This window comes from Dasypus novemcinctus, chromosome 18 (assembly GCF_030445035.2).
Source record: "Dasypus novemcinctus isolate mDasNov1 chromosome 18, mDasNov1.1.hap2, whole genome shotgun sequence".
Lineage (NCBI taxonomy): Eukaryota > Metazoa > Chordata > Mammalia > Cingulata > Dasypodidae > Dasypus > Dasypus novemcinctus.
Window position 1 is genome coordinate 6,790,641 of NC_080690.1, and position 22,700 is coordinate 6,813,340.

Below are 22,700 nucleotides of genomic sequence, written 5' to 3' on the forward strand. Positions count from 1 at the left end.
AAAAATAGAAAACTCTAGCCGAAACACGTGGGCCATCCAAATTCCAGCTCAGAACACGAGCCGCCGATACAGGCCTTCCTCCAGCTTCCTACCCAGTGGTCAGGAGGGGCAAAGGGAACATGGTAATTTTTCTAAGTGTCTTATTAAATCTCTGTCAAGTGGCTAAACATCTGTTCTTTTTTCTGCTTGTGTTTTGAGGAACAGATCTAGCTGGGAACACAAAGCTTCGAGGGACCTGGGTTCATGTATAATCATACTGAAGCTTTCTCTCAGGCCCTTGCCAAAGCAATTAGCAAAGCTGCTTTTAACCAATTAGGCCCATCTTTTCAGCTCCCCACGGCAGAGGCTGCCTTCTCCCTCCCCACCACTTGGCCTCCATGGAGGCCGTTTCAAAAGGCACAATTTGAGCCAATTATGTCTGTCTTATTATTATAATCATTAATCATCATCACTCTAATGACAACTAATAGGCTACTTCAAATCCCTTTTAGGAACATGATGGGCCATAAATAAATAAATAATACATATTCTGTATCACACTTCCAAGTTTTTCATAGCCCTTTCTCATACATGATCTTGTCTGGTCTTCAATGCTACAAGGTACATTATTAACATACAAATAAAAGCCAACATTAGCCAGGCCCTCAGGTCACTTAGTCCGACCTCAGCCAATTATTAAATCACAAAGCACACTGGTTAAAACTAAGGGGGATGGGGCAGAGAAAACACAGAGCTTGGCAGACTAGGTCTGTATCTGACTCTGTTTCCTAAGCCATGTTCCCATCTGTGAAGTGGGGATAATGGTGCACATCCCACAGAATTGTCAAGAAGACTCACCAACACAGCACTTACATCAAGTCCAACATGGTGCTGTCAACACACAGCCACAGCAGTGAGATGGGTAATTATTGAGCATGTGCAGCAAGCCTACTCGTACGTGCTGTTCTAATATTTTACAGTTGAGGTGACTGAGGCACTACGTCATGTGACTTGCCCAAAACCACGTAACTAGTAATTAGCCCTGTTAGTTTCCTATGCTGCTAAAAGCAGATAACATGAAATGGGTTGGCATAACAACGGAAATTTCTTAGCTACAGTTTTGAGGCTGAGAAAAATGTCCAAATCAAGGCATCATCAAGACAATGATTACTTCTCAAAGACTGGCTGCTGGCAATCCTTGACTTCTCTGCCGCATGGCAAGGCATAGAGAGGCATCTGCTGGTCTCGCTCATTCTTCTAGGTTTTGTTGTTTTCAGCTTCTTACTACCATGACTTTCTCTCTTCTCTCTCTCTCTCTCTCTCTGTTCATTCAATGTATAAATGACTGTAGTAGGATTAAGACCAATCCTGAATGAGGTGGGTCACACCTTAACTGAAGTAGCTTCATCAAAAGGTCCTACTTAAAATGGGTCCCCACTCACAGAAATGGATTCGATTTAAGAACACGCCTTTCTGGGGACATACAGCTTCAAACCACCACAATCCCTAAATGAGCCCTGGCAATCTAGTTTCCAGATGATATCCAAAACACTCAACAAATGGTACCTTTGAAAGACCAGAGAAAAATATCTAGAAAAGGCAGAAATGGTAGAAGCAGAAAACTCAGAATTTGCTGCCCAAGCACCTTATTGAGAGGGAAAGGAGAAGAAGGATTGAGTGCATAGTGTGTTGTGGTCACTCTACAGTGTGAATTCCTCTACATTACCTTCTTTAATGATCACAACTGTCCTGTGAGGTGGCATTAGCAACTCACTTTAGAGATGAGGACTCTGGGTGAGGAGCAAGGCTGGTGCAGTGGGGTAGAGCTAAGACTCAAGCCCCAGCTGCTTTCCATGGCCCATGCCGTTCTGTTCATGCTTCCCAGGCTGAACCATACCATCTGATCCCCTTCCAGCACTCTCAGCACTGTGCCTGGTGTCCTACAGTCCACTGCCAGCTCTGGGCTATAAAGTCTCACTGTTTCTCATCAAAATTCTGGCTACATGGAAACTAATGTGTTGATTTCATCTGCTCTCCATAGAGCAGTATTCCCTCTTGAAGAACAGCTAAGTAGCAGGACTGACTTCCAGTTAATGTCTCCCTGTACAGTGTAAGGTACTCAACACACATGCACATCAGCAGCAACCTCCTCTCCTTCCCATTCCATATCCTCGCCCTTCTGTAGTGTTCTCATTTCTGCCTCTATGCCTTTTTGCCTGCTCTCCTTTCTACTTAGCATGTTTTTGGACTGCAAGCAAATTGACTTTTTCATTTGACTTTAAGAGAGAAGTATAACAGAAGACCTAACAATTAGAAGCTCTGGAGATGACCAACATTAGATTCAAAATCTGTCTCAGCCACTTACCTCTCCAGATCTCAGATTCCTCATCTATAAAATGGAGATGATAATAATACATTCCAGGAGGAGGACATTAAAGGAGATGGTGCATGTAAACTGCTTAGCACAATATCTGGCAGAGAACAAGCACTCAATAATGAAAGCCAGCTTTAGATAACTAAAACTATTAGCAAGATCATGCCCTCAAATTTTTCTCGTGTTATCCAGGAGTTTGGTGGTGGAATTTTCTTTCCCCATCTCACCAGAGTATCTGACTTGCATGGCCCTCCCCTCTTCATTGAGGTTGGCCTGCCCATAATGAACCTCTCCAGTCTGAACCTGGGCATGAATCTCTAATCCTTTACCTCCTAGTTAGATGTTTACTAAGTACTCCCACCGAATGAATCCCTCTCTCCACGAGGGAGAAAGCTTCATCTGATTAGAGCCAAACTGTTAGAGGAACAAGATATTCAGATCCTGCAGCTCATGGACAGGCGAGTAATACTATAATAAATACAGAGTGGGCTGGTAGTTTCCAGAAGCCGGCCCTAAAGCAATTCTCACCAGCCCAGAGGTTCAGCTCTGGGTCAGCCCAACCGAATCCATCCTGACCTGGTCTTTTAAAGTAACATATGCCAATGAATATGTCAGTGGTGAAGATTTCTAGAGTCATTTTCCATGATGGAAAAGGACACAGAATTAGGTTATTCTAAGAAATTTGACCAATGTAAGCCTTCTGTTCAAGAACCTCCCATAGCTCCCAATTCTCTATGGCAGCACATTTCAAACATTTTGGTCTCCAGATGTTTTTTCAATATTAAAAGAAATTCAGGGCTTTGTATAAGGGTTATAACTATCAATATTTACTATTTTAGGAATAAAACTGAGAAATATTTAAAATATGTATTAATTCCTCTCAAAAGAATAATAAACTTTGAACGGATATTTCCCCGTCCATGATTTTATTATTAGGCATTGGTTATTGGTTGAGTTACGCAGCTCTTCCAAATGTTGAGACAATCCATATTATAATATAAAAAAATCAATCTCTTCTTTTCTTTTACTATGATTGCATGACAGGGAAGAAGGCAAGGATTTCCAGTAGAGTTTGGTACCATTGCTTTGATTCATGCTAAGGTACCCACGGTTTTTGTCACTGGTTCTTTTGCACATCTAGTACAAATGATAAATTGGTATTATTATGGAAAACACTTTGATCTTATGTAACTATTCCCTAACTCCATGAGAGAGTCTTGGGGGACTCCCAGTCTCAGGGGCCATACTTTGAGAACTGCCAGAATTAAGTCAGAGCCAGGCACAAGGTTGCCAAGTCAAAGTTCTGCCCCATACTACCAGAACAACATTGGGTAAGTCACGTAACCTCTCTGAGCCTCAGTTTTTTCTTCTGTATGATAGGGATAATAGTAATACTTATCCCATAAGACTGTGGTGAAGGTTACACGAAATACTGTAATTAAAGGGCTTAGCACTGTGCCTGCCACAAAGTAAGCATCCAATAAATGGGATCTACTATTAATGGTAATATATATTTTAAGTAAGTAAATCATTATAATGTCACATGAATGCTAATAGAAGTGAGAATACAATATGGGAACAAAGGAGAAAAAAGGTATCTTATTCTACTTTGTGTAACACATACTTAGGTATATGCTTGACTTCCTCGATCTATTTCAGGATCCTCTGGGTAGAAGTGGGCTAAGACTATGTTGAACTGGTGTGCATTCTCAGGTAGAAATATGCCTTCTTTATTCCACAGAGCCCATTGGTGCCTATGTGTAGTTAATGCTTGTTATCAATAAAAAATAAGTAGCATAAATGCAGTAGTTTAGCTTAAACATGCATTTTCATTTGGATATGGATTTTTTATATATATTTCCTATCTTTTGTTATGTTAACCATTCATCTCTTATACCTAACTGACACTAATACTGTGTCACATGCTGGGGGGAGACTGTAAATTTAAAATACCCAAACTTCTTAGAAATCTTTTAGAAGTTAGATCAAAGAAAAGAGCAAACCTTCCCTCTAAAAGCCAGCAGCAACCTCTTGGAGAAAAGTTGCTCATGCACGTTTGGCCGAGTTGAAAAACCAGCTAACTTAAGTGTGTCTGGTTTGGTACAAAGCAAAGGAGAGTAGTGTGCCTGCCTGGAACTGAAATATACAGGTGTTGCTCTTCAGTGCCTCTACAAGGGTATCTGTTAGCCCCTTCCTACTAGCCCAGAGTCGCTTGTACTCATACAATTAACATGCTGTTTATACTCCCCGAGGCCACGGCTAGGCCCCCAGCCTTCCCACTCCTAGGGCAGCTGCAAGCTGCTTTACTGGCCTCTTTGATAGTCCAGCATGTCCTCTAACAAAAGATAACCTGCATCTCAAAATGAGCTGTGAGAGCCAGCACATAGGGCAAAAGAAGAAAACTGGATTTACTTTTGGAAAATCTTTGGCCCCTACCTGACCTGTCACAGATGCCTCACCTGGGACTGTTACTGGGGTAGAAAAACACATCCATGGCTGTCAAACAAAGCTGTAAATATGAAATGTTCTGGCAGGGATGAATGTGGGACTTTACCTACTCTCTCCACCAACAGGCAGGCTCCTCCCAGCAGCAGAAGGCTCAGGACTTCGCCAGGTTCAGGGTGCTCAGAATCTCCGTGGAGGAGTGTACTAAAATAGAAATTCCCCCACCCCACCCCTCCAGCAATGCTGATGCGGAGCCCCTAGGACCCCAGTGAGATTTCTTTGCTAGTCTGCAGTTCCAAGGTAGACCAGCTGGAAGTCTTCCCATTGACACTATTGATTTATTCTTTCATTTAAAAAACATTTATAAGCACCTACCAAATGATAAAAATCTGTGTATGTCTATGGATATGTTTGTCTGTATACCTATATGTGTTTTATATGTATATGTATATTTGTGTATACGTATATATGTGTGTATATATATACATATATACATATCTTGCTTTTCATGAAGTTTAATTCTAATGAAAGGAGTTAAACAATCAACAAATAAATAATCTATGGGTTGTACACAACTGTTCAGAGCAGCATCACTCATGATAGCCAAAATGCGGGAAAAAATCCAAATACTCATCAACAGGAAATGGATAAAAAAATGTGATCTATCCATACAATAGAATATTATTCAGCAATAAAAGGAATGAAGTACTGATACACACTACAACATACATGAAAATTGAAAGCATCAAGCTAAATGAAAGAAACCAGTCAAAAAAGGACAAATATATGATTCTATTTATAGTATATGTCCAGAAAAGGTAAATCTATAGAGACAGGAAGCAGATCAGTGGTTGCCAGGGGCTGGGAAGGGCAGTATGGGAAGTGACTGTAAACAGGCATAAGGGAATCTCTGGGGAATGGAAAGGTTCTAAAACCAGATGGTTGGTGATGATGCATGAAGGTGATGATGGATGATGTTGATGGATGGTGGTGATGATGGATGGTAGTGATGATGAGTGGCAGTATGCATAATAGGGATGTTGAATGGTGGTGATGATGGATGATGGTGATATGGATGGTGGTGATGACACATGGTGATGATGACAGATGGTGGTGATGACAAGTGGTGGTGATGATGAATGGTGGTGATGACGGATGGTGGTGACAATATATGGTGCTGATTCATGGTGATGATGATGGTAATGATGACAGATAATGGTGATGATGCATGGTGGTGATTCATGGTGATGATGATGGTTGGTGGTAATGTTGGACAATAGGGTTAATGGATGGTGGTGATGATGGTGGTGATGATAGATAGTAGTGTTAATGGATTTTGGTGATGATGACGGCTGATAGTGGTGATGATGAATGGTGGTTATGATGAATGGTGGTGATGATGGATTGTGGTGATGATGGATGGCAGTGATAACAAATGGTGGTTATGATGAATGGTGGTGATGATGGATGGTGGTGATGATGGATGGTAGTATTAATGTATGGCAGTGATGATGGATGATGGTGATGATGATGGATGATGGTGATGAAGTATGGTTGTAATGATGGATGGTAGTGATAACAATGCATGGTGGTGACAAGGTGTGATGGTGAGGAGGTGTTGTGGTAATGAGGTGTGGTGATGAGGAGGTGTGGTGGCTATGGTGGATGGTGGTTATAGTTGTACAACCATGCCCTTCAATCTTGAGTGTTATCAGCAAACTGTTGTAACATTAATATGAACAGAGGTTAAACTTGACATCTTTGTATTTGAAACAAGTCTCAGGCTAAGCCATGATGTCAGGCTCAACAAGACCTTGGGAAGAGGCTTTGGTTAAGTATGGCATGAGATAGTGGCAGGTAGTGGCCGATTCTTACCCTCCTGTCACCCCAAGCTTTGTAGGGGAAAGAACATGTAACAGTCAAAAGCATGATGGATCAGTCCTATGGCTGTGGGATCAAGTGCCTAAATTGCACAACATGGTTCCTTCACACCGAGGCAGTATATAATAACATAAGAGGAATTAATGCCATATGAGTGTCTAACATTTAACAAGCCCATCCTGTGATCCAGCCATTGTTTTAAGCTTTTTATATGTATTAACTAACTTATCAACAGAGCTACTCTGAAATAGTATTATCTCAAGAGCTTTCTACACCATTTGGAATACTTGCAGGACTCAGCACTCTCAAATGAGGGAAATTATGAAAGTTTAATCAAGAGACCATTGAAGAAGGTGTAGGCAGCACCAAGGAATCCAACAAGCATGGTGCCATCCTCAAAGGCTAGCAAGGGCAGGGCGCCATCGTTCCCTGTGGTCTGGAAGGGCAAGGAGAGGGATGGCTGCTGGCACCCGGACAAAGAAACTGTAGCCAGGGAAGAGGAGAAAGCCAATGCACAGTGACCCAGAGAGAAGGGAGCAGGGGAATAAATACCCCAGCTGTCCCTCCCTTCAGTTTCCTCATCATGCCTACTATCAGCCAAACCCATCCAGATACCAGAAGACAAGGGAACCCAGTGAGGCTGCTGTGTAAGTCAGTACGTGGAGCACAGAAAGGATGGAGAAGGGTGGTAATCTCTGAGCGGGGCCATTAGCATTCCTTCTTGGCAGATATGGAAATTGAAGTATGAAACCATTAAGGAACATGCCCACAGACATACAGCTAGAAGTCCAGAGCTGGGCTGGTAATCTAGGCATTCTGGAGGCTCTCTACCACCACCAGATGTGCAAGTGCTTCCTCAACTCCAACCAGGGCAGAATATGATCACTAAACACCTGGGAAAGATGATATGGGGCCCAACAGGTGCCAGGATTAGGAGAAACAAGTACACAATGGTACTCCATAACCCTAGGACCAGGTCACAGGACCTGGTGCTGCACACACTCTCCAACCCCTTGATAGTCAGTCATGTTGCTCCCAGAACCCCAGCGCCCCAGAAGAGAAGCAACCTGGGCTTGGGGGCTCACTCTGCCACCAGGTCACTAAACTTGGCTCAAATGCAAAACACCAGGCTTTGGATCTTTGGTGGAAAACATCATAACCTCAAGTGGGCACTGCGCCTCTGACTGCCCACAAGTCAGCTGTGCCTCTGAACTGTCCAAGCAGCAGGGCTCATGTAATTTCTGATTGTCCTTCAGCTTCACAGAAAGCACTGCCCTGGGACATGCTCTAACCTAAATGATAAAAATCTCTCCAACCCTTAAACAACAACAACAAAAAAACGTGCCTCTCCCTCACTCTCATTTGCAGCAATTTGCAGAACTTGTGTGCAATAGAATGAGCTTTGGGGTCCCTAAGTCCCCAAATGTACCTGGTAAGAAGGGTCTCCCTCATTTGACAGCTAAGATCACACTAGCTGGGGTGGTGGGGCTTCTGAGACACTGGAGAAAGCAGGTGTCACCCAGGATTCACCTGCTGGCTGCCTCCACCCCACGAAGCTCTGGCTGCCTCACAGGAGAACCAAACTGATGTGGGCCTCTTGGCATTTGCAGAGCGACAGCAGAGCATGTGTGTTGAGGGGGTTGACCTGAAAGGACCAGGCTACCTGCCACCCGGTGCCTTTGTTATCAAACAGCACCTGCAGAGCACAGCAGCTGTCAAGCACACCAATATAGACTCAGGCAGCCTCTGGTACCCCAGCCTCTGGGCCCCCCTATTTCATCCTTGACTTCCAGCTTGATTGCTCTGTGATGGGGAGGTAGGGACCGCCCTCCCCATGTCTACCCTTATCTGCCGGCTGGACCTCATGCCATGATGGGCTCTGCCCCCTCTTTTCCCAGCCTGTGGGTCTCTCTGTCCCAAATAAATCAATGTTACTATTTCTCCTTTTCCTCCTAACTCTCAGCAGGCTACTGCTCAGGCCATTTCTTTCAGATAACGACCCGAACATGCTCTAGAGCTGGGCCGGGAAGCAGCAAGGCTTCAGAGCCTCAACCAGAGAGCATCCCAGCAGTGGAGCAGGCTTCCCCCTGGCTACAGGATCACAGGGCACGGCCTTTCTCTTCTGTTGTCTACATGGCAGTGGGTTAGAGACTGGTGCGTGCAGAAAACTGCTCGGCATCTGTGGTCAGCCCACTGACCATACCCCCTCTTTTTATCAGCAGATCTGGAGGGACTCTAGAAGCCATTTAGCTGAAGTGAGTTCAAAATCTCTACCCACCCCATCCCTACCAAACTCCTTCGAGGAACCCCGATATTTGAAAGAGGTCAGTATGGCACTGCCCTGGCTGAAGTGGGCCGGCAGCACCCAGTGCCTTCTGTTTGCCCTCGCCCTGCCAGCCCCATGGGCAGCTTGTGTGTCTCTGGAAAAGCCCTGAGTCCAGCCAGGTGTCATTCGGAAAGTTCATAGAGCTGAAATCCCCTCCCCAGCTTTGCCGGCAGGTTCGCCACGCAGACATTTGTGGCTATACCCACACCCGTGAGCCTGGCCCTGCCCATCCTCCAAGTGGCTGGTGCCAGCCAGTTCTGAGACTCAGTTCTCCGTCCAGCCCCTCCCTCTCTCACACTGCCTGCATGTTCCCCTGGAAGGGCTGACCCGCCCTGTGGCTGGGACCCCAGCTTCTTGCCCAGGCTACCTGCTTGGTCTCTCAACACCCAAGAAGGCTAGCTCCGCCCTTCCCATGCTGGGTCATCTCCCTGGGTCCACAGACCTAACACCCTTTTGGCATCATGGCATGGTGGTCGAGCTCATGAATTCTCAAGCCAGGCTGTCTGGCTCCGAATCCTGACTCTGCCCCTTTCTAACTGTGTGAACTTTGGCAAATTTCTTAACTGTCCTGTGAATGAGTGGCCCCATCTGTAAAATAGTTCAACTTCACAGGGTTGTCGGGGTAATTAAATGGGTCAAGAGATCAAAGGTACTTGCATGGGCCTAGCACATGGTCAAGGCCCAAGAACTCTTACTTCATTGCACTCACGCTGCCTCTTGCGTCTACCCACTCAGGTTCCCATCCCAGACTTGATGCTCACAGCGCAGCTGCGGCTGGGCGACTAGCCAGCTCCACCTCCCTGCTCCCGCACACACGCTTCAACCCACATCGCCACCTGCTGTTGGCGCGTGTACACTCGACGGGCACCCAGCCAAGAGGAAACTTAAACTTAGTTCATTTTATACAAATCCATTCAGTAAATATTTACAGAACACCCATGGAATGTCAGGAGCTGTCCTAGGTCCTGGGAGTGCAACAGAGACTAAAGGAGACAAGGTTTATGCTCCTGTGAAGCTTGCATTGCAATGGCAACCAGAGGCCAGGGCTGACCCTGAAGCTGACAAAAGACTCTAGAAAATTCTCAGCTCCTCAAACTGCGTTGCACAAGTGTTCAACGGAAACCTAAGAACAGGACAGGAGCTGCCTCACAATGATGATGATCAATGCTACGGTCTTACCAGACCCTGTCTGCCTTCCCTCTTTGGCACAGAGCTTTCCTTGCAGTTAGAGATGTCCATGGGATGGAGTTCTGGCTAAGAGAATATGGGTCCAGGTGGCATGAGCTACTTCTGAGCCAAACCCGTGAAATCTACCTGGGACCTTGTGTCCTTTTGTCGGTTTCTCTAGTCTGGAATGGAGATGGACCCCAAATTCACTGATGGCAGCATCACAAAATCACGACTTGGAAGGAAATTGCTCAGCCAGGAAAACTCACTGAATTTTCAATGAGAAATAAGCTTTGAAATTTCTAAGTCTTAACCATAGCTGATATAATGTTCATGTATAGAAGTGGCGAGGGATTACTGGAAGAAAATGAGGTGGGTGATGAACAAGACCAGAATTCATTCACATTGTTTCTGTTCTTTAACATGGGGAATTTTATTTTTACCCCTGAGTTCAGTAATAAAACATGAGCCATGAAAGGGAATTACATGTCCACTGTTTTAGAAAAAGAAAAACATAACTTTAGTTTGACATGATTTCTTTCACAGAAGGAGGGGGAAAAAAAGAGAGAAAAGTACAAATGAAATTCTAAGAATGGTTGGGGAATTTGGAGGCAGAGTTCCCAAGCACACAGAGAGAGCTGGAGGCCGTAGCACCAAGTTCAAAGCCCAAGAAACATCCTAAAACAGGGAGCCTCAAGATCCAGGTCTGACAAAACCATGTAGACCACAGACAAGATCTAACAAAAGGAAAAAAACTGTATCTTCTCATCAAGTGGCCAGGGTTTGGGGAAGATGTCAAGCCAGGAACATAGGTTACACAAGAGTGACAGAGAAGAGATATTCCAGAAGGACCTCTCTTCAAAATCACATAGAAACCACTCTCAACAGGGTCTCCTTAGACCATCAGCCTCAGAATCACCAGGAATTCTAGTTGAAACACAGTCCTATTTATTCATTATAGGAAAAAACTGGAAACAACCCAAATGTCCAACAACAGATGAATGGATAAGCCAATTGTGATGTATCCCTACAATGGAATACTACTCAGCAATAAAAAGATGAGACAGTGTATACATGAAATGACATGGATGAATCTCAAAAACGTTATGGTAAAACAACAACAAAAAAGCCAGACATAAAAATGCATACTGTAGGATTCCATTTATGCAAAACCCTAGAAAAGATGAATCAAATCTACAGTGGGATTAGGGTACTACTAAAAAAACTGAAAAAAGTGTGGACTTTAATTAATAAGAATGTGCCCATATTGGCTCATTAATTGTAACAAATGTACCATACTAATGATGTTAATAATAGGGGGGCTGGCGTGGGGTATATAGGCACTCTCTGTACTAACTTTGCAATTGTTCTGTAAATCTAAAGCTTTCTAAAATTCAAAGTTTTTGTTTTTTTTTTAACTGCAGGCCAATTCTCAGCTAGTGGTGTCCTGTAATCTACAGTCCATCAGTCTCCCCAGGTGCAGGTTCTCCGCCCTGAGCTTCTTATTATAATCACTTGGGGAACTAAAAAAAAAAGGCCAACACCTGGACCCTGCCCCAGTTTGATCTGATAGAGAGAAAGGCCTGGGACCTTTAAAGTCTCCAGGTGAGGCAATCGTGTAGCCAGAGGTGAGACCCTCTGCTTGCCGGACATTTTGGATTCCTCCCTTTATTTTCTTCTCTCTACACCCAGTATTTCCCTTCCTTTCCTTTCCTTAAAGCTGACCTGAGGCAGCCTCCAGGGTCTCGAGCCCCTCCCCTCCATGCCCCTAACACACTCGTTCTCTGTAAGGCCCCTCCAGTCAACTCGCTGATAACCATTCAATCCAATCGACTGCCTGCTTGAGAAGCCTCCGTGGAGCTGCAGAAGGCAGGTCCCTCCTGAGCAGGCAGCGTTCACGCCTCCGTCGCCACGGTCACTCCCCCTTTGTCCAGCCCGTGGGGCCTTCCTTCTCCATACCATGTCTCCCATGGTCCCCTCCTCTTCTCCTGAACGGACTCTCCCGCCTTCCCACCTGGCAAACTCTTCCTTTTGCTTCAAACCCTGGATTGAGAGGCACCTCCTCTCTGAAGCCTTCCCAGATACCGCCTCCCCAGAACTCAGCCGCTTTCCTCTTTGTGCTCCCACCACCCTTTTATCATCTGTGGCACTGGATCACAATTCTGTGTGGCAGTGTCTATCCACCATCACTAGAACTTGAGCAGCTTATGGAGAAGGATCATGCTGCCTCGTTGTCACCCCCCCCACCTTGTCCTCTCAGTACCTGGCCGAGAGCACAGTAGGTCCTCCGTCTTCATTTGGGTGAGAGCCTAAGCAAATACAGTAATGAGCAGACTCAGTCAAGAGGCCTCGGCGTCATGCGAGGGGAAATAAAATCAGCCGGCTAGAAGAAGATCCCTCTCTGTATCAAACGGCCCATCTATTTTTGTTCGTTTGCTCTGCAAGTGACATTCGGAATGTTTCCTTAATGTGTTTGTTAAGAACTGCACACTGGCAACTTAATGAACAGACTCTGGTTTGCATAAGCCTGTCAGGGTGTCACTGACGGCTGCTGGGGAATATTGAAAGCAAATGGAGATCCCACACTCACGCAGCGGCTGGAAGCAGCAAACACACCTTGCAACCGCGAGAGCAGCCAGGGGCAGGGCTCAGAGACCAGCTCAACGCCCCAGAGGCATTTTCACACCTTCCCTTCAGTAAAACATCCTAGACAGACATTTTAAATCTTCCTTTTTTATGGGGGAAAATGAGGCTCAGAAAAATTGGGAGGGGAGCCAGTAACAGAGGCAAAGCCCAAAGCAGCCCAGCAAAAAAAGGAGAAATTGACTTCTTTTATATTTGTAAAAGCTTGTGGGAATTATATACCCAGTTCCATTTATCCTTGCATTTTAAGCAGTAGAGAATAAATTTCCCCAAACTCACTCAGTGGAGAAGCAAGAACTGAAATCCAGGTTTTCCTACAATAGGAGGAAAGATTCTGTGTGTTATAAAGAAGGGGGGTTCCTGTCACAAGCCATCTGAGAGCCCCATGGGAGTTATGGACCCTCTTGGCAGGAAGAAAGAAAATCAGTGCTTACGATTGTGCATACACGTCAGGGGCTAACAGGATCTCTGCACTATCCAGGCACTGGATAAGATCTCCCGGGCTAGATGGCACTAAGGGTCCTTCCAAATCTTGACATTTCCTCATTTCTCTTTTTTAAGCAAACGTGCTTAGCATCATCTGCCACATAGTAACTCCTTAATAGAAAAAATTAATGATGAAATGATAATGATGTAGCAATAACTGAATTAGTCTCTTTCAATAGCCGGGGATAAAAACTCAAACTGGGTTAAACAAAGTGGGGATTATTGTGATTTGCCAAACACAGGTATATCCAGCGCTTGGAAGATATGGCTAGAACGTGGGTCTGCACTTCTTGGTTCATGTCTTTGACCTTGGTTCTATTCTCAGGCAAGGTCTCTCCTTGTTGGCACAAGATGGCTACCGGCTACAGTCCACCTCCTGTCCTTTTAGCAGAAGCAAGCTTGTGTTCCCCCCATAGTGAAACAAAAGTTCAGGCTGGCCCTAATTGGATCACTTGCCAACCCCTGAACACATCTCTAAGCCCAGAGCACACACCCGTGGGCCTGGCTTTAGCCTCAGACTCACAATGAGATCTAGAAATGGTGAGGACAACCATTCACCACACGCACTGAGAGTGGGGAAGGAGTGGCTCCCCAAAAAAGTCAGCGTGCTGTTAGCAGAGGAAATGGGAAGGCGATGCTGTGCATGTGGAATCCACCGATGCCCACTATAGCAATAATGAAACAGTCATTCTACTGCCCGGAGGGGACACAGCATTCTGATGCTGAGTCCACTCTGATCTTGATGGCCAATTGCATGGGGCATGGTGATTCAAGCCAAACCATGACAGAGAAAGAGGCTGAAGGCATGGGAAGCCCATTGGCTCCTTCACCCCAATATCAGCCCAACAGCTCTGCTTGCTCACCTCACCTGCCAGCTCCTATCCAGAGAGCAGTTCCAGGGGCAGAGAGCCTCTCGTCTCCTGCACCCTCTGTCTCTGCCGTCTACAGCCTCCATCAAGGGAAGAGAGGAATTCTCCCATCACCTTGACAGCCTCCTGCTCAGGTATTTTTCTGTTTCTTTACACAACCCTGAAGGCTGTCTTTGTTTTCTCGCCTACTGAGTGATTTGGTGACTGTCTGCTTTAATCATCATAGACATTTAGAGATTTGCTGGGGGGAAACCACAATCCTTGCAGAACCACGCTACCTGAACGGCTCCTTCTCTTACCAAACCTGGCCCTGAAAAGGATTCTGTGCACCAGTGACAGATGGTGACTGTCCAGGCCATGGGAATAGGGACTTGTCTCTGGCCCTTGTCCTCCACCAGCAGCTGGTCTCGAAATTAGATGAAATAAAATGCTATCAACTCTGTTTTCTCTTTCTAGCCCACTCTGGGCCATATCCTTGCACCCCCCTCTGCTGTTACTCAAAGAGCCACTCTAGAAGCCCAAGAAGAAATGATCTGCCTACGGCTTTGGATATAGTGTTGTCCAGTTAACCTGATGGAGCTCACCTCTTTTTAGGATAAAGAGGGAACTTGTTTTGGGGTAGGAGGGAAGCATGGGCAGGTGATGAAAAGAAAAAGGTAGAAAACCCTTAGGAATCGCCCGTCTCAGCCACCAAATTGTACTTTTTCTTTTCTAGGAGGAAAGAGAGTCTGGTGGTGATCTCAACACTAAAATCTGCATATCTCCAGGCTCAAAAGCCTCCTCTGGCCTCTTGTTGCCTTCATATAACATCAACCTCCCGAATGTGCCTTACAGCCTCTGGTCCCTGCTCACATCTCCTGTTTCAATTTTCTTTATGTTATCTCTCCACTTTGCTCTAATGTTTCTTAAAGAACAGGTCCTGCTAGCTTGACAGAAAACTTGCAAAATCGTCCTCTCTTCTTGATGTGTTTCTCTACTTGTTTCGTTTCCTGTTGCCTCTGAAAGAAATTACCACAAACTCTGAGCCTCAAAACAACAGAAATTTGTTTTCTTGCAGTGCTGGATCCAGACCCCAAAATGGCTTCACTGAGCTGAAATCAAGGTGTCAATCGAGCCAGACTCCCTCCAGAGGTTGCGAGGGAGAATCCATTTCTGGCCTTTTCCAGCTTCTAGAACTACATTTGCTGTGTTCCTTGGCTCATGGCCCCTTCCTCCATCTTCGAAGCCAGTGGCATAGCATCTTGCTTCCATAGTCAATTGCCCTCTTTGGTCTAAAATCTCCCTCTGCCTTCTTCTTATAAGGATACTTGTGAATGCATTTAGGGTTCACTTGGATAATCCCGGATTATCTTCCCACCTTAAGAGCCTTAGCTTCATTGTACCTACAAGCCCCTTTTTGCCATGAAATGTAACACTCAGAACTTCTGGGGATTAAGACGTGGGCATCTTTCTGGTTTTTTGGAGGGGGGCCCATCATTCGTTACTCAGCCACCACAGTTACTTCCTCTACATCCACCAGGGGCCAGCTCGGATGTCAAGTGCTCCAGGAGGCCTTTGCTGTCCCACTTCTCTTCTCAGTTCAAAGTGCATGTCCCTCACCATCGCCACTTCCCTCTGCGTGGAGCCCGACAATATGTAACCCCCACCACTGGCCCGTTTCCCTGGCTGAATTCATCTCCCTGAAGGCTGGGCACACATCAAATTCATAGAAAAGAATGTAATTAAGGGAAGAGTATGTACAACAGGACATGGGAAAATAAAGCTGTAGAACAAACAGTACCCCCTGAGACCCATTTAAAGAGTAGCTATGACTGGAAAAAATGATACAGCTTGACTTTGGTTTGTGGCTACCTCTGGAAGAGCAGTAGGATTGATGAGCAGGAGGAAAGATTTGTTGTCCTCTACTTGTTTGTAATTTTATCACGAGAACGTGTTCATTAATTATTTGTGTTAAAGAGACTTCTAAGAGAAGTTGATTGGTGGCATATTTGAGATTCTGTAGCATTTCCCAGCTTTCGACTTGAAGAAATTGTTTCTTTAAATGCATGTGTGGCACCCATTGTGCCCCGGTTTGAAGAGCTTTGCTAGAAGACTGCCTAGTCTTCAAGCCTCTTTATTCCATCTTCTGTCTAGAAAGCCAAAAGTGATATTGCAGCGTTCCAAGTCCTAACAGCCACTTTCTGCTAAAAGCATCCATTTTTGGAAGGACATACTGATAAAACTCAATCTTCAGTTAGTGTCTGAGCCAAGCTGTCCACACCATGGAACCAGCAACTCCTAGGGCTCAAGGATGCCATACAGAACTGAGGAAAACTCTCCTCCATTCCTCCCAGAGCAGGAAACAGGACAACTGCCATCACTTTCAGTGGTAAATTTGACAGACCAGCCAGCAACCCAGCAGATGTCACCACAATTGAGTCAAACCGGTTGCTCTGATTAAAACATTACTTATTGCGGAAACTGACTCAACTCAGCCAACATGTTCCTTTAGCACATGGTCCAAAAAGGGAATGGATGCCCAGAGAAACCCACGTGTGGACATAAGAAACATCTGTAGGCAGTTGTGGGAAGACAAAGCTAAAGCAATCCAGGGCAGTGAAGACACCACTGATGAGAAATTTCTAATTAACAAGTTAAGGACAAAAGACAGACATGGAGAAAATTATTTTCACACATCTAGCAAAGGATTGTTACTTAAATACATATATCTCTAAATCTCCCTCAATTGAAAAAGAACAAGGCAAGCAGTACAATAGAAAAATGGACAAAGACATGAACAAGTATTGCACAGGAAAAGAGAATGTAAATACATGAAAAGATATTTATAAATATATGAAATATAAATATACAAAAAATGTTCTAATTCACTATATGATCAGGAAAATGTAGAAGTTACTCTCATATTTTATTTCTGAGAGGGTAAATTGTTAAGTAGTTTTGTGGAAAAAATCTGGCTTATGTAAGAAATTTAAAAATGCATATATCCTTCCTCCCTGCTGGATATCAACTCTAGGGAAAACCTCACATAACTGTACAGAGAATGGGAATACAGATTTTCATTATAATATTGTTTATTATTGTGAAAAATCTAGAAACAACCTAAAGACCAATTATAGATAAATTGCTAAGTAAACTGTAAAATATCCATACTAGGCAATACTATACAACAGTTTAAAAGAATGAGATTTATCTTTATACATTGGCAAAAAAAGATCTCTAAAACACCGTATAAAATTTAAGGAAGCAGATGTGGCTCAAGCAATTGAGCTCCCACCTACTACACAAGAGGTCCCAGATTCAGTTCCCAGTGCCTCCTAGAGAAGACGAGCAAGAGAGTGAGTTGGCGCAATGGATAGGCGCAGTGAACTGATGTAACAAGATGATGCAACAAGGAAACACAAGAGGAAAGACAATGAGAGACACAACAAAGCAGGGAGCTAAAGTGGCTCATGTGATTGAGTGCCTCTCTCCCACATGGGAAGTCCCAGGTTGAGTGCCTCTCTCCCACATGGGAGGTCCCAGGTTCAGTTCCCAGTACCTCCTAAAGAAAAGACCTGCAGGCACAAGAGAGCACACAGCAAACGGACTCAGAGAGCAGACAGCAAGTGCAAACAATGATGGGGGTGGGGAGCAGGTAAATAAAATAAATCTTTAAAAAAAATTTAAAAGGGATGTTGAGGAATTATGTTTATAAATTATTTCTAGATATCTGATTTAAATAAATAGACAAAAGTCAGGACAAATATATTTCAGACTGCTTATAGAGATGACAATATTGATTCTCTTCAAACTTTTTTCCCCAAACAGAATTGGTGAAAACATGGATTAATAGGAGCACATAAGAGAAGAAAGAAGTTTCAGTTGATCAGAAACGTTTAGAATCAATATGTAGCTGCCAAAAATGCTGAAAAGCTCAAATCACATTGACAGAATAGGTCCTTGGAATTTTTAAAAGCTGGTAAAACTTTGAGAATTGCCAAATTTACAAATTCCATCCATCTTCATTCTATATCACTTCTATTATGACAATGGTGAAGTTTATTGTATTTTTAAAAAATAATTGATAGAAGAGGGCTGAAATACTCCAGTATGATTCTAGATTTCTCTTTCTTACTTTAGTTAGATCATTTGTTTGCTTCATGTATTTTAAAAATCTTTTATTATTAGTAGTAGTAGTAGTACATATGCATATAAGACTGTCTTCCTGATAAACTGAAAATTTCATCAATATAAAGTATCATTCTTAATCTCTGGAAATATTCCTTTGTCTTGAAGTCTATTTTGACTAATGCTGGTATAGCCATGAGTTGTCTTAAGCTTAGGGTTAAGCCAGAATATCTTCTTCCATCTTTTTACCATCAAACTATGTCTTTTTATTTAAACTGTTTCTCTCATGAATAGCATATATAGTGAGCTCTCACATTTTTATCTAGTCTGACAAGCTCTGATTTTAAATGAAGTGTTTTCTTCATATTTAATGTAACTATTAATAAGGTACCATTTAAGGCTACTGTATGGTATTAATTTTCCATTTATTTCATTTCCTTACTCTCTTCCTTCTTTCCTCCAGTCTTTTGGGTAAATTTTTTTTTTTTTTTTGGTATTCATATTTTTCTCATTTGTTTGACTTTCTACCTATACCACTTTGAAATACAGTGTGAATCTTATACTTCCAGCCTATTGCAATAGTTAAAGTGAAAAGTAATCCCACCAAAACAATAAAAATGTTTCAGAGAAGAATATTTTCACTACTTCAGTTTTTTAATTCAAATTTAAATGAATTAAAATCATTTAAAATCCAGTTTCTCCATAGTCCTGGTCTCATTTCCTGTGTTCCACAGCCAAATGCGGCTATTGTCCACTGTATTGGGCAAAACAGTGCTAGAGTTTACAATATGTAACTTCAACTGGTCACAGTCTTGCTTAAAATGATACTATTGTTTTTCGTTAACAAGGTAATTCTCTTTCAACAGCATAATTCCATTTATCCCTCCACCCAATGTTCTAATTTTGCAAATATTTTACTCTACATATAGTATAGATCCCATAAAGCATGAGTTATTTTTGCTTTAAGCAGTCAATACCCTTTTAAAGAAGTTTAACTATGTGTTTAGTATGCATAAAAATTTGTAAAGAGTCTTAGATTTGCCTGCATAGTTGCCCTTTCTAGTGCCCTTCAGTCTTTAGTGCAGGTCTGAGTTCCCACCTGGTATCATTTTCCTTTAGCTTGAAGAATTTCCCTTAGCATTTCTTCTACTACCAGTTTGCTGGCAACAAACTCTTTCAGATTTCCCGCAATTGAAAATGTCTTTACTTTACCTTCATTTAAAAAATATACATATGCTAGATATAGAATTTTAAAGATGCCATACCTCTGTCTTCTGGACTTCAGTTCTCATCCTTTTTTTAAATTTTTTTTATTTTTTAGGAGGTACCAGGGATTAAACCCAAGACCTTGTACACGGGAAGCAGGTGCTCAACCACTGACCTACATCCATCTGCTCCAGGTCTTATTCTTATATTATTCCCCTATAGGTATTATACATTTTCCCCTCTGGCTCATTTAAATATTTTCTCTTTAGCTTTCATTTTTAGCAGCTTGACTATTATGTCTTAAATGGATTTACTTTGTATTTATTCTACTGGGGTTCTCTGAGCTTTTAAGGAACAATGAACTGATTTTTTTTTTCATCTAATTTTGAAAAATTCAGCCTATATTTCTTCACAAATTTCGTCTTCTCTTTGCCTAAGACTCTAAATGCAAATGTATTTACCTATTGGATGCTGCCGCACAGGTCACTGCAATTCTGTTAATATTTTAGTCTTTTTTTTTTTTAATCTCTCATTGCTTCAGTTAGCCTGATTTCTATCATCTTGACTTAAAGTTTAGGAAACCTTTTTTCTGATGTGCCCAGTTTTCTGTAAACCCACCCCGTGAAATTTTTATCAAAGATATTGCATTTTTCAATTCTAGGATTTCCATTTGTTTTTTTTTTTTTTTTAAGTTTAGACGTTATTTATTTGATACTTATATTCATTTTTATTATCTTTTTAAAAGATACATAGATTACACAAAATGTTACATTAAAAAATATGAGGTTCCCATATACCTCACTCCTCACACCCCCTACTCCCTTCTGAAATTTCCCAACTCTTTACTCACTAAATTACTCATTTCCTCTAGCTCTCAAAAACACCTTTCCTATTGTTATTTTTAACATTCTTATCTTAAAATTCTAACATCTGGGTTGCGATTGAGTCTTCTTTTATTGAGCCATATTTTTCTATTTCTTTGCACATCATCTAATTTTTGTGTGCCTGCTGAATACCATGTCTAGGAGTGGTTCCTCCACTGAGGTTTAGTCTTTTAGACTTCTTTGTGTTTACAGCTACTCAATGGTTTTAAATTTTGCTTTGTTTATTCAATCGAGTGATTGCTGGTTGTGTTGTGAGCAGTCAGTTTCTAAGTGAAACACCTTACTTAGGTTTTGTTAAATAAAACTTTCTGAAATATAGGGTTGTTAAAACAACAGTCATTTGTTGAGCTTTCATTTCTGGGGGTTATCAGTTTGGTCTGGGTTCAGCTGGGTGGTCTCGGTCTCAGTTAAGGTCCCTTGTGTATCTGTCCTCTTTGTGGATCTGCTTCTGCATGTTTTCAGGCTATGAGAAGGCACAGGATGGGTGCCTGGGTGAGCTGTATCTTGTCCTCCAGCAGGCAAGTCTGAGTGAGAGCACACAGCAGCTGGGCAGCAAAACTCGACAAAGCAAGGTTTCTTAAGACCTATGTGTGCTCAAAACTGGCAGAGCATCCCTCCTGCCACATTCTATTGGCCAGTCAACCCACAAAGCCATCCCAGATTCAAGGGACGTGTATATAAACTCTACCCTTTGATGGAAGGAGTTGCAAAGACACATCAGCATAAGCATGTGGATAAGTTGAGAATTGTCTCTAGTTTTACAATCTACCACACAGGATAATTGTTTGTTCTTTTGACTTTTAAAAACTAAGCATTTAAATTACCTTTTCCAAAAGAACAATAAATCTACTTTTTAATGTTTCCCAGAAAAATAGAAATGATGAACCATGGACTGGAATCAGCCAAAACTAAGAATGCCAAATCCACAGACACCAAGAATATAAGGTAACTGTATAATAAGTTTAAGATGGAAGGAGGTTTAATTCTACTCTAACCCAGTGACTTTCCCTGAAGATCAGTGTTTTGCTTGCAGGAGGGACATTATAAAAAGTAATATTGTCAACGTGGAACATTTGGGGAAGAAAGGTATCAGTTTGGAGCAGGATTCAAAACCACATCATAGGGAAGCAGACTTGGCCCAGTGGTTAGGGTGTCCGTCTACCACATGGGAGGTCTGCAGTTCCAACCCAGGCCTCCTTGACCCGTGTGGAGCTGGCCCATGCGCAGTGCTGATGCGCGCAAGGAGTGCCCTGCCACACAGGGGTATCCCCGGCGTAGGGAAGCCCCACGCACAAGGAGTGCTCCCCATAAGGAGAGCCGCCCAGCGCGAAAGAAAGTGCAGCCCGCCCAGGAATGGCGCTGCACACATGGAGAGCTGACACACAAGATGACTCAACAAAAAGAAACAGATTCCTGTGCTGCTGACAACAACAGAAGCGGACAAAGAAGAACAAGCAGCAAATAGACACAGAGAACAGACAACTGGGGCGGGGGGGAAGGGGAGAGAAATAAATAAATCTTAAAAAAAAAAAACACACATCATAAGAGAGATGGTTGAAGGAATCAGAGTTGTTTATCTTAGAGAATCTTCAATAAATGCATGCCAGCCAGCTTCCAATCTCTGTAGATTTGTTCACTTTAATCTTTCTTATAAAAGCAGGAATGAGTGCTTTATTTTTATATAAATTTTTTATTGAGGTGTATTTCATCTGCCATAAAATACACCCTTTAAAGTATACAATTCAGTGTTTTTTAAGTGTGTTCACAGTTTTGAAAACATTCATGTACAAGTTTTGAACTTGTGTGAACATTCAAGTACAAGTGAGCATTCACATACAAGTCTGTGTGTGAACATAAGTTCTCAATTTGGGGGAACATGTATCTAATAGTGGAATTTCTGGGTCATATTGGTTTATTCTTAAAAACAGAACCAGTGCTAAGAGCAGAGAAGTTTCTACCAAAAGAAACTATGTTTACAATGAAATGTGCTGAAATGAGATATAATTTCCAGTCCCTGGAGTGGTAGAGGGAGAAATCAGATGCAGTTCCTGGCAGGGTGTGGGATATTAGACTAGCAAGGGGCAGGAGTATAAGATTCAGAAGCATACTTCTGCAACTAGATTGCTTGGGTTCAAATTTCACTTTCCCTTCCTGCCAGCTGTGTGACCTTGAACGAACCATTTAATCTTGTTAAGCGTCTGGATTCCTCATCTGTAGAATGGAATAATCCCTACCTCCCTGGAATTAAATTATATCATATACATGAAACTCATAGAACAGGCCCTGGCACAGATTAAGTACACAAACAATTCAAGCTATTATTATTATTACCA

The 22,700-nt window shown here is 42.8% G+C and overlaps 1 long non-coding RNA gene across 1 annotated transcript; it reads left to right on the forward strand.

Moving 5' to 3' along the window:
• The first annotated feature begins 753 nt into the window (after nucleotides 1-753).
• Nucleotides 754-21,844, forward strand: LOC131274239 (uncharacterized). Its single transcript, XR_009181446.2, has 4 exons — nucleotides 754-901; nucleotides 19,599-19,677; nucleotides 21,235-21,312; nucleotides 21,401-21,844. It is a non-coding gene; the product is annotated as an uncharacterized lncRNA (long non-coding RNA).
• Nucleotides 21,845-22,700: the final 856 nt, after the last annotated feature.